Raw genomic sequence first — 10,989 nt, forward strand, 5'->3', positions numbered from 1 at the left:
CCATATGAATTATACAAAACTCTACCAACGTGTAACATGCTTAGTCCAAACAGAGCTAAAGCTTTTTTTTCCTTTTGGGTGACAACTACAGTACTGAACAGATCTGCAGTAGTCATTTGCATTAAGGGATATAAACCTTGAACTGTGCAAATTGCCATTTGTTACTGAAGTTGATTTCTATAATGTGTACAGTTAATGGTGTGATGCACTGGGGAACCTTGCAAAATGAAAAGCATGAAGCATGTAATCTGTTAACAGCCCAGCCCCAATGCCCAGCAACCTGATAAATGGGATGGTCAAATCAACTTAACAGTCATTAAAATGCTTAGTCCTCCCTCATTCAATACGTTTTATTTAGACACTTATTTCATGGGTTAAAATATAAGTAATTCAATTCAAGATGAGCAAACACATACTGATCAAATGGTTAAGCACCCAAAAATTTAGTGCTAAGAGGCCAGGTTGGGAGTGGATAGTTTCTGATTTCCTGAGTCCTCTGCCATGTTTGACCAAATAATATCAAACCTATTTGTGTGGTTACTTCAGCTGTATAATAGAGATAATGCTCAACATAACTCCCAAACGGGTGGTGAGGGTTAATCTCCATAACATATATAGCCAAACTTGAACATACATAGCCAAACACTTTGCAGCTGTTGATTTCAATGGAGTTATGCCAGCAGAAAAATCTGGCCCATGAAATGTAGTGTAAGTGCTTACTACTTTTAAAACAAGTGAAATGTTTGTAATAATGCTGTACCCAGTGCAAATAGCTTTCCATATACTGTACAAGTGTTCTCTTCTTAAGCTTGTTTAACAAAGTCATTATTCAGAAAATTATATACCTTTAATACAACTTATATACCTTTAATACAACTACATGGAATAAGTATCCTGTGATCAGTTTTACATTTGTATTTAAAATACCCATGATAAACAGACCATTTGAAAACAGTTCAGTGCTTCCCCATATCAACTTCAGTTAGCTGCTAGGCAGGGTTAGTGGCTCTAGTGCTGAACTGGATAAGAACCAAGAATCTTCTGAGGAGAAAGATATCCCTTAATGTAATCAAGATGGATTTAGTGGCTGGTGTGCTTCCCTAATAAACCTGAGAAATCGGGCACAGACATCAAAGCTACTTTATAACTTTAACTGCCTGGTTGTCCACAAAATTCTTGGAATAGTCATGGATGCTGATGCTGTTGTAGTGGAGGTTGTTGATGCAGATGATGGTGAGCCTGTAATGGAGCTCTCGTAATCTGTAGGAAAAAGTATGAGTGATAGCAGGTTTGACACAGAAAAAATCTCCACTTGCTGTGAGAACATAGGTGTGACTCATGGGTTAGGCTGACTTTGAAAACTCAGTTCAAGGAGGCTTTGCAATGTTTATCAGGCCTTTAAGTTTGACTGCATACAGAACTTGTCATACTTGCCTATCTGGATTTGTATCTCTCTCTTGGGTTTGTGAGCTAGTATATCCTGTTCATGCAAAACAATTATTGGGTTTCAGAGTAGCAGCCGTGTTAGTCTGTATTCGCAATTATTGGGTTGGATCACAAAGCATAGAACTTTGAGCTGGGGAAACATTTTTATACTGACCACTGTGAAAATGACTTGAAAAGGATATCTAATCCCTTTGCATTGGAATAGGATGAAAGGATTAAGTTTACCAGGGATTCCTTGTTGATCTTCTGGAACAGAGTTTATAGCAAGTTTCTCAATATCCTCTATGTTTTTTCAGGCGTCAGCCAAATATAGGGAGTCAACATGGAAAAAAAAATTGAGGAGGAGGAAGAGACATTTGAGTCTTGTGTTCTGGGGAAAGGAAACCTTTGAAATATCAGGTGGAATTTAGTACATTTTAGCAGATTCTAAATGGTTCAGCAGATCACTCTTAATATCTATGTTCCAATCTGTGGAAAATCTAGCTCAACACAGGTTTTTAAAAACTGCCTTTTTTGAAGCTGAGTAAACTCAAACAAAAAACTCCCCACCCCACTCCCGAAAAATCTCCTTCTGGGAGAACACATGGCAGCACGTTGATGCTGCTCTGAAGTAAGACCATATCTCACAGCAGGAGTTAAACACCGCAAACTTTGCGGTCTGTCTCAGAGACTGTCATGTTCTAACTCCATTAATACCAAGAATTTGATTAATGTTCTAGTTCAAGCTTTCTTTTTCAGATGCAGAATGAAATGAAAGCCTCAGTCCAGTTGCTTAGGTTAATAATAGCTGATGTCTTTACTTTCTGACTGTTAATCTTAAACCAATCTGAAATCCTAATGGCCTGCCTTAGTACAGCTTTCAGTGGTAAACAATTCAAATATAAAATCATAACATGTAATTTGGAACAGTTTAACATGACTGAAATTTTTACCCCATGAGAGAGAGCTTTGATTGCAGTGCCTCTTATCCTAGGTGACGCAAGGTTCTGGCTAACCTGTTGCCCTGAGGAAGATGTTGGAAAAACAAACAAACTTTTTGTGCAGTTACAAAAAGACCTGGTAGCATTCTTTCATAACTCCTATTATTGCATTAATGACAACTTTCTTATATCAAAAGAAGAAGGAAACTTTGTAATTCTTGGAATAAACATCCATATTCTACATTCCTTCAACAAAGATGCACAAAAGTAAGTGACATATTCATCCCAATATATTGTGAACAGTTGATAAGTCTATGGTAAAATGTTATGTAGTTGCTAAATTTAGCTGAACTGTGGCTTGTACCCTGAATTTTGATTCCTAAGTGAGGACCAGTCACTGACTGGAACTGAAATATAAGATAAATGTATAACTTTGACTAGAGGGGAGATGGGTCATTTGATTAATTTAATACATGCAAGATTAATATTTTATCCCCATGTTTGTTTTAATCCATGTTTTGTGAAAGGAAAAAGGTATAACTATCACTTAACTAGTTCAGGCTTCAGGACTAGTTCAGGAATTATGCTCCATGTTTGTTCATTTCTTAACCAGAATGTCACACCAATTTCACTTTATTTTGTGCCCCTTTTGGCTGATTATGCAGGTGATAGGTTGCCAAACTAATCTAACATGAACTGACATGGCCTAACACTGGTTCTAGCATAAGCAGAAATTGGTATAAAAGTGGATGCAAATGAAGACACATAAGTTGTCACAAATGTCATCTGCACATCTACTTGCTTATTTTACACAGTCTTTTTGAAGCTTAATTAATGTAAGTTCACTGTGATACTGTTAGATGGAAGGTGTTATGTACTACAAATGAAAAAATATTGTTATGTTGAAATGGCTAGTTTGTGTTTTGCTAAGGGGTTGAATGCAGCTTTCAAGAAGTGCTGGAACGCAAGTACTCGACGGGCTGCAAGATGCCATTCTGGCTTAAAAAAACCCAATGTTGCCGGAACAGCATCTCAGAGTGTTCCAGCAGGATTTGAGCACTGGTTTTACAGCCCTCCACTGCATGGACTCAGCACTCAGGTGTCAGACCATGTATTACTAACAGCTAATGATGATTCTCCTGTAACTCAAGTGGTAGGAATATATGCTTTTGGTGCAAGATCTGGGTTCTATCCCAGCTGTTGCTGTAATGTTATAAATGACCTTTGTGGGAAGCATAGTAAAAAACATGAAATGTTAATGTCAGCAGGTTGTGACAATATAGTCAATAGGGCATTTACTATCCGTTATGTGGCTATGCTGAGGACCTGACGTGAATGTTTACGTCATTTGTTCAAAGTTGCTTTCCAGTCAATGTTACAACACAGCCCAGTGAACTCTCCTATATATCCCTTTCATCCATTATAAATCCCAAACTTTCTTTAAGTCATTTTAACAATAGTGGACAGTAGAAATAGCTGAAAGCTTTTATTTATATAAAGCTGTGTCAGGTGACAACTGATTCATTGCTAGGGACAAAATGAAAAACAGCCACTTTCGCTTGCTGTGTTTTTTGACTGCCCGATTATGATCAATTCTGCTTTTCTGGAATGAACACTGTATAGTTTGTTGGGGTGAGATCTTAATCACTTAATCCTACTCTTTTTGGAGAAAGTTTCCAAAGGAGTTCATCTTCCGCTTTTCCAATTTTTCAGTGGGCAAAGTTCTTGGAAAAAGCAAAACCAGTCATTACCAGAATGTTCAGGCACTACTTACTCCCCCAGTGAAGAATGACCCCCTGCCAAATGCTGAATTTCTACCCCCATGTTTCAGTGCTAGAGCTATTCAAAATAAGGGTGCACAGTTGTTAATAATAAATGCCATTTTCACTCACCATCTACTGAAAAATGGCTTCATTGCTTTTGTTCAGCGTTTTTAAAAGAATTCACCTTCAGGCAGAAACCAAGCCTGGAGGATGCCATTTTGTTTCTGTATGTGGCCCATGAAGGTGCAGCCAAACTATGCATGGAGCCAATATCACTAAAAAGTTTGGACCACCCAATGCTAAGTAAAAGAGCAATACTATTAGAAAGTGTGCAAAGTGTCTGTGTGTGTTAGATGCTTTATACTTACCACATGCCTCCTGAGAGAGTTAAACACTAACCCAGCAGGATCATGCCTTGCAGTGGAGTTCTGTGAGAGGGTGTGTTTAAGCTATGGGGAGTCTGAAGAGCCAGTACTGAAACGAGTGTTAGGCAGTTGGATAATGGGTTCCAGCTCTCAGAGGGTGCTAGTTTGAAGGTCTGTATCTTGAGACAGTGCCCAGCTATCCCAAGCCTGTAGCAGTGGCTGGGATACGTTCAGGCTCTGGAGGAGGATAACACCCAGGGACCCAACAGCTGAGTCCATTCACAGCAGCCAGGTGGGCAGGTACAATTAAGGAACAATCAGTTGCATACATACAAAATGGAAAATGCCTAGGAAGGAGTACTGTGGAAAGGGATCTGGGGGTCATAATGGATCACAAGCTAAATAAGAGTCAACAGTGTAATACTGTTGCAAAAACAGCAAACACCATTCTGGGATGTATTAGCTGGAGTGTTGTAAGCAAGATACAACTGGAATATTTTGTCCAGTTGTGGGCGCCACGTTTCAGGAAAGATGTGGACGAATTAGAAAGAGTCCAGAGAAGAGCAACAAAAATGATTAAAGGGCTAGAAAACGCTTTGACCTATGAGGGAAGGTTGAAAAAATTGGGTTTGTTTAGTCTGGAGAAGAGAAGACTGAGGGGGGACATAACAGTTTTCAAGTACAAGGTGGAAGGAGAAAAATTGTTCTAATTAACCTCTGAGGATAGGACAAGAAGCAATGGGCTTAATTTGTGGAAAGGGTGGTTTTGGTTGGACATTACAAAAAACTTCCTAACTGTCAGGATGGTGAAGCACCAGAATAAATTGCCTAGGGAGGTTGTGGAATCTCCATAATTGGAGATTTTTAAGAGCCGGTTAAACAAACACCTGTCAGGGATGGTCTAGTGCAGGTTGAGTGCAGGGGACTGAACTAGAAGACCTCTTGAGGTCCCTTCCAGTTCTACAATTCTATGATAATCAAATGTATTCCCTTGGCTGCCCAAACTGACAGCCCCAGGATTGACTTGTCCTTGAGTACAGTGGACTATGTTGGTGCAGGACAGAGTGTTTATCATCTTCCTGAACCAAAGAAGCTGAAGTTAATCCATCGTATCTTTCATAGCTGCTAACATACTATGTCCCAGAAATGATATCCCAATTTTATGGTCTAATGACATGAGCACATTTTTCAACAAGGGATACTCAGCTTACAAGAGGTTCGCCAGCGAGATTCACTATTTGCCGTATCAAAGTTAACCTACTGAAATTAGTATGTGAAAAGCTACAAAATATGAATAATGAACTCCCATTAGGGCTCATGTGATTTCCTCAAGAATTAATTATGTGACTCACTAATGAAGAGAAAACAATAGGGTTGAAACTCCATTAAATGATTATGGGTCTTCAGACACTTTTCCAAAGCCAATTTAAGAGTAACACTAAACTGATCATCATTTAAAGGTGGTGGGGATGGGTGTGTTCAATCAAAGAGTAGGAAGAAGAAAGCTTCAACAGCGCTTTTGGGAGTGTAACACATTCAATCAGAATATCTCATCTCAGTGGAACCTACAGCTTGTTAGCAGTACAGCTTTAACTGTGGTAGTAATAACAGAAGCTGTAGAGTAGATAGCACTCAGCCTATTGTAACCCTGACCAGACTAAATGGTCAGAAAAATACATAAGAACTGTTTGCACTGATAGGGAAATTAGGACCTGTAACCTAATATAGACAAGGCTGTAAAGTTACTGCTCTGTAGTACCACTTCCTCCCCCCAACACTTTGTAGAACGGCAATCCCAGCAGGCTGCGAAGGTTAGGTATGTGGGATAGTTGTTTCCCTCCTTCCACTGTGTCTGGACAGTTTTTGCTGGAGCAATATGCACTTGCTCCTGCTTCATAATGCAGAATTTGGTCCCAGGGAAAGTAGAGTAATTAACAAGTAATATCATTTTCATCTTGAAAATCCAGTATTTTCCAATTCTGTTCTATATACTCAGTCTATGCATTAATTATAATCATGCAAAAGACCACTTCCATTAAACATCTGAACAGGTTTCAGTAGCAGAATGTACTTCTACCCAATGTTCTTTATTTTTTATTCCCTCTTGTGCCTGTCTTATTTGCCTGCCACACTCTGATCATGACACAGGTTGAAATTGACTGGAAGTGCAGGGAAGCTCATTTCCAGTGGGATGACAAAGGCGTCATTTCAAGTACAAGTCTAATACTCTCTTCAGTCTGAAAAACAGCTGTGTGCACTTCCTTGCATTTTCTACAAAGATTGAGACTGAACTGGTGAGAACTCAATCTATATCATGACCTAGAGGAGGCTAGTCCTACTGCCTCCTTGCTTAGATTCCTCTCTTTCTAACATGATTTTATGGCTCCATGGCTTACACCACAGTAAAGTCTAGGTATATCAGAGCATAGGGCTTGGTACTAGACTCATGTCTAGACTAATCTAATTAAGGCCAGTTATTTAGAGCGCCACAAGTACCCAGTCTCAACATATATGTACGACCAACTTGTGAAGTTCTTACTTGTGCAAAACTCCCACCGAGGTCAATGAGAGTTTCCCCCTAGGGGCTTCTGCACTGGGCTCTGTAAAAAAACAAAACAAAAAATCCGAAAACCCCTTGTTCTTTATCAGCTTTATGTCTTCAAAACACTTTGCAAGTAGGAATGTGTAAAAATAACATGAAAAATAAAATGCCCTACAATCTGTGGCCAGTAAAGTGGTATAAATCTACAATACGTAGCCAAGAATATACACTGTTCCTACAAGCGTAAGCAGCATTTTTGTTCACAAAAATTTGAGAGAGATCTAGGCCAAAACTTCCAATCTTAAGTACTGTAGGTTGGACTTCTAAATCCAGAGTTTAAAGCACCTAAATAAAGTTGGTCTATTTTTTAGAAGTGCTGAAGAACCACAGATCCCACTAAAGTTAGTGCTTTGAAGCTTTTTTTAAAAAAAACCTAAGACTTTAGGATCCTAACATTAGACATGTTGGTTTGATGACTTTGGCCCTCATGTGACTCTTGCACATGCTTAAGTCCCATTGAGTCCAATGGAATTTAAGCATGAGCTTAAGTGCTTTGCTAAATTGGGGACGTAGTGTCTAGCTGCTACTCGAATATCAAAAACCAAGATGTTCTGAAGTTTGGAAATTTATCAATCAAACCAAAATACTGAACAAGAGGTTCACTTGGCAGTGCACACTCTGGGGTTGAGCCTGCAGCCTTGGTACATCTGAGCAGTCCTGATGAGTTCAGGAGGACTGCTCAAGTGAATGAGCAACAGGACTAGGCCTTCTAACTAGCCTTAAATATCTACCCAAAAGGTCTGGATATGTTCACTGCACTCTCTCTGCCAAGAGTCTCTGCTGGTAAAGCAAATTTCCAAGTCTCTAACTTTGGTAGAGGTTTAAAGTAATTCTGACTACATTACAGGCTCAGTTTAGAATTCTCATCCTTCAGAGTTGGTTGATTCTATGTTCAATCCTGTAGCTACGCTTGTTTTTTAATCAGTGTTTAGGTCCATGTCTTCACACACTACTGACAGGACAGTACACTTGGCACAATATACTTAGGCAAAAAAGTACTACACCATCTCATCTGTATCGTATTTCCATTTCATTTCAACAATGCTAAAATATGTTCCATTATCTTTTAATTTATTGCTATGCACAACACTCTGTTTAACAGTCTTCAAATAATCAGTAGATTCAAATGTAAGTAGAACGTAGCAGTCAAGAGATGATCTGTCTGATAATTCAGGCAGCTTGCCTAGAGGTAAAATAGGTCACACATGCTTATTGCAGGGCTCAAAGAAATAAATCCTGCAATAAGCGTGTGTGACATAATATTCTATGGAATATAGTGAGAAGCAGAATCTGATCTGAAGTCCAAGATTTAAAAACTGCTCCCATGTACTGCTTTCCATCAGACAGACATAAGGCTGTGATCTGAACTTAATGTGGTACAAGTGAAAAGAACATTCCTAGCTAGACCTCTACAGAACCAACTGAATTAGGCAAAATGCTCTTCCCAGGGCCCAACAGCAGCATCTGAATTGGGTATTGGAGTGCTCCCTAGGGAGGAAAATGTAGGATTCCCTCCCTCTCCCTAAGCTGCAGTGTGTCAGGGAAGTAGCTCTGCAGCCTAGTGGCTGGCACAGCAGGGAGCCCTTGGAGAGCTGAGCTCTGCCACACCCAGAGGGTGCATAACCCTGTGACATGTCCCCATACACACATCCCTTCTGCCACAGTCATGCCTCTGCAAGAGAGAGGCAGGATTTACCTCTGATTGTATATTGCCCTGAAGAGCAGATTTCCCCTTTGCTCCAACCTGAAGTTCAATCAGATGCAGAGGCTCTTGAGTGATTAACTGGTTCAAAGCAAAGACTCCTAAGCTCCGGGGAACAACTGATATTTCAATGGTCTTTGGGTGCTGTTTTAAGCATATAAGCATCAGGTGGTGCAGCAAGGGGAATGAGTTTCCAGAGAGCATTAACCATAGTAAACAAAGAAAATGAAACTTTGCAGCACAGCAAGGAAGGTTGTGGAGACAAAGTGTAGGGCTGCCTCAGGCAACACTTAATAAAGACACTACCTATCTTGCACTTTACATGTTCAGAGTACTTCCCAGACCTTAATCCTCCCAACACCTCCCTGCAAGGTATTAACCCCAATTTACAGGTGGAGAAACTCAGACCCAGAGGGGTAGAGTGATTTGCTCAAGGCCACACACCGCCTAAGCATAAGAGCCAAATCTCTAACCCAAGCTCATGATCAACCCAGCAGATCACACAGTGTAATACAGATATCCTGGGTTGTGTGCAGTTATGGACTTTAACCATATCCAGGCTGAAGAAACTACTTTAAAAAGAAAATAATTCATCTGAAGACCTTTGTTGCTTTTGAATCAGTTTACTATATTTCCTAGAAATACATAGAACAGAAGATGTGGGCATGCATAGAAACCAGCTAAACATGTGAGGGGAGTGTTTAAATCCTAAAGCCAACAAATTAGTGTCCCCATCAAGAGAGACAGTAGGAAAACAGCATCTACTTCAGATCCAGCTGTCTAAACTTGAACATGGCAGCAGAGTCTGTCAAATGAAAATGAAAGGCTGTATCCTCTTAAGATCTGCTTTCCAAAAAAATAAAAAATAAAAAAAAGAGGAGAGCTTTTTGGGTGGAAATATTGCCCAGAGTGTGATCTTCAAAGGGACTTCACTCCTGGGTGGGAGGGCTTTACCATTGGGCCCAAGTTCTATACAGAAGCTGTCAGAATCCATGTCAGAGACAAACATTGTTCAGCTATAAGTCCATGGGCCTTCATGTGAGGGGCTTAAGAAGAAAGTTTTAGGGAATTTTCGGAAGTCCCTTTGTAAATCCATTGGACATAGAGGACCCCCCATCAGCAGGAAATATATGTTGTGTATGCACACAATCCTCTGTGTCAACTATGCTGTTGACTAGCAATGTACTGTCATTAATCTTATTGAAGAGATTGCAAGACGGGGTCACTGATTAAAGAACTGCTAGGTTGGAGGGGGAGGGACTAATTCTTAAAAGATTATCTGAATGTCACCCACAGAAGATTTCACAAAGGGAAGAGTCTCCCTCTCGGTGCGGAACTCTGCAAAATTCTGCCCAAACTTTTAGAAGTTAATAAAACTGAATATTTTCTACTCCAAATCCTTTCCAAGGATCCTGGTCAAGTAAAAAAAAAAAAAAAAAAAAAAAGACATCTACAATCTATGAACTGTGGTAGTACAGCCAATTTGTCTAGCAGACACTGTTCATTGCATATTAATGTAAGAGAGAGACAGTTAATTCCCATTTCTTCACTCGAAATCTGCCCCTGCCTGTGGACTTGTTGCTAATTAGTCAGACAGGGAATTGATTTCCAGCACCACTGTCTACTGTTGGAGTGCTGTTTAATCTCAGTTTCAGAGCAGAGCAATAGTTAATTACTTTTCAGGTTCCATAAAAAGACTTGTGTAACTTGCCTCACCAGCATGGTGAGATATCCTAAGTCGGTAGAAAAATCATTTTGCAGGAAGATATATTAAAGAACAAGAGTAAATTCATTTAGATTGCTTTTGCAGAAAATCTTTGAGAACATGAGCCACTAACTGTATGGGCTGTTTCAAAAATGCTCTAACATGTAATGAGTTTGCCCCGTTGTTTATCTTTTAAAGGCATGTAGGCACTAGAATCATAGAATCATAGAATATGAGGGTTGGAAGGGACCTCAGGAGGTCATCTAGTCCAACCCCCTGCTCAAAGCAGGACCAATCCCCAATCAAATCATCCCAGCCAAGGCTTTGTCAAGCCTGACCTTAAAAACTTCCAAGGAAGGAGATTCTACCACCTCCCTAGGTAACGCATTCCAGTGTTTCACCACCCTCCTAGTGAAAAAGTTTTTCCTAATATCCAACCTAAACCTCCCCCACTGCAACTTGAGACCATTACTCCTTGTCCTGTCC

General features: G+C 39.9%; 2 long non-coding RNA genes across 5 annotated transcripts in view; one reads left to right on the plus strand and one right to left on the minus strand.

The window, feature by feature from the left end:
* LOC119567271 overlaps window positions 1-4,349 on the plus strand; it is a 48,634-nt gene extending 44,285 nt beyond the window's left edge. For 3 of the 4 annotated variants that reach the window (XR_006284259.1, XR_005227218.2, XR_006284260.1), the window contains one exon: window positions 2,420-4,349. This is a non-coding gene — a long non-coding RNA (uncharacterized LOC119567271). The remainder of the gene's footprint in view (window positions 1-2,419) is intronic. The other variant, XR_006284261.1, reaches the window with a different exon arrangement.
* Window positions 336-10,677, minus strand: LOC122461962. Its single transcript, XR_006284262.1, has 4 exons — window positions 8,793-10,677; window positions 7,034-7,094; window positions 2,379-2,449; window positions 336-1,260 (listed from the first exon to the last, which is right to left on the minus strand). It is a non-coding gene; the product is annotated as an uncharacterized LOC122461962 (long non-coding RNA).
* Between the last annotated feature and the right edge of the window lie 312 nt (window positions 10,678-10,989).

The sequence above is a fragment of the Chelonia mydas genome, chromosome 10, assembly GCF_015237465.2.
Source record: "Chelonia mydas isolate rCheMyd1 chromosome 10, rCheMyd1.pri.v2, whole genome shotgun sequence".
NCBI lineage: Eukaryota > Metazoa > Chordata > Testudines > Cheloniidae > Chelonia > Chelonia mydas.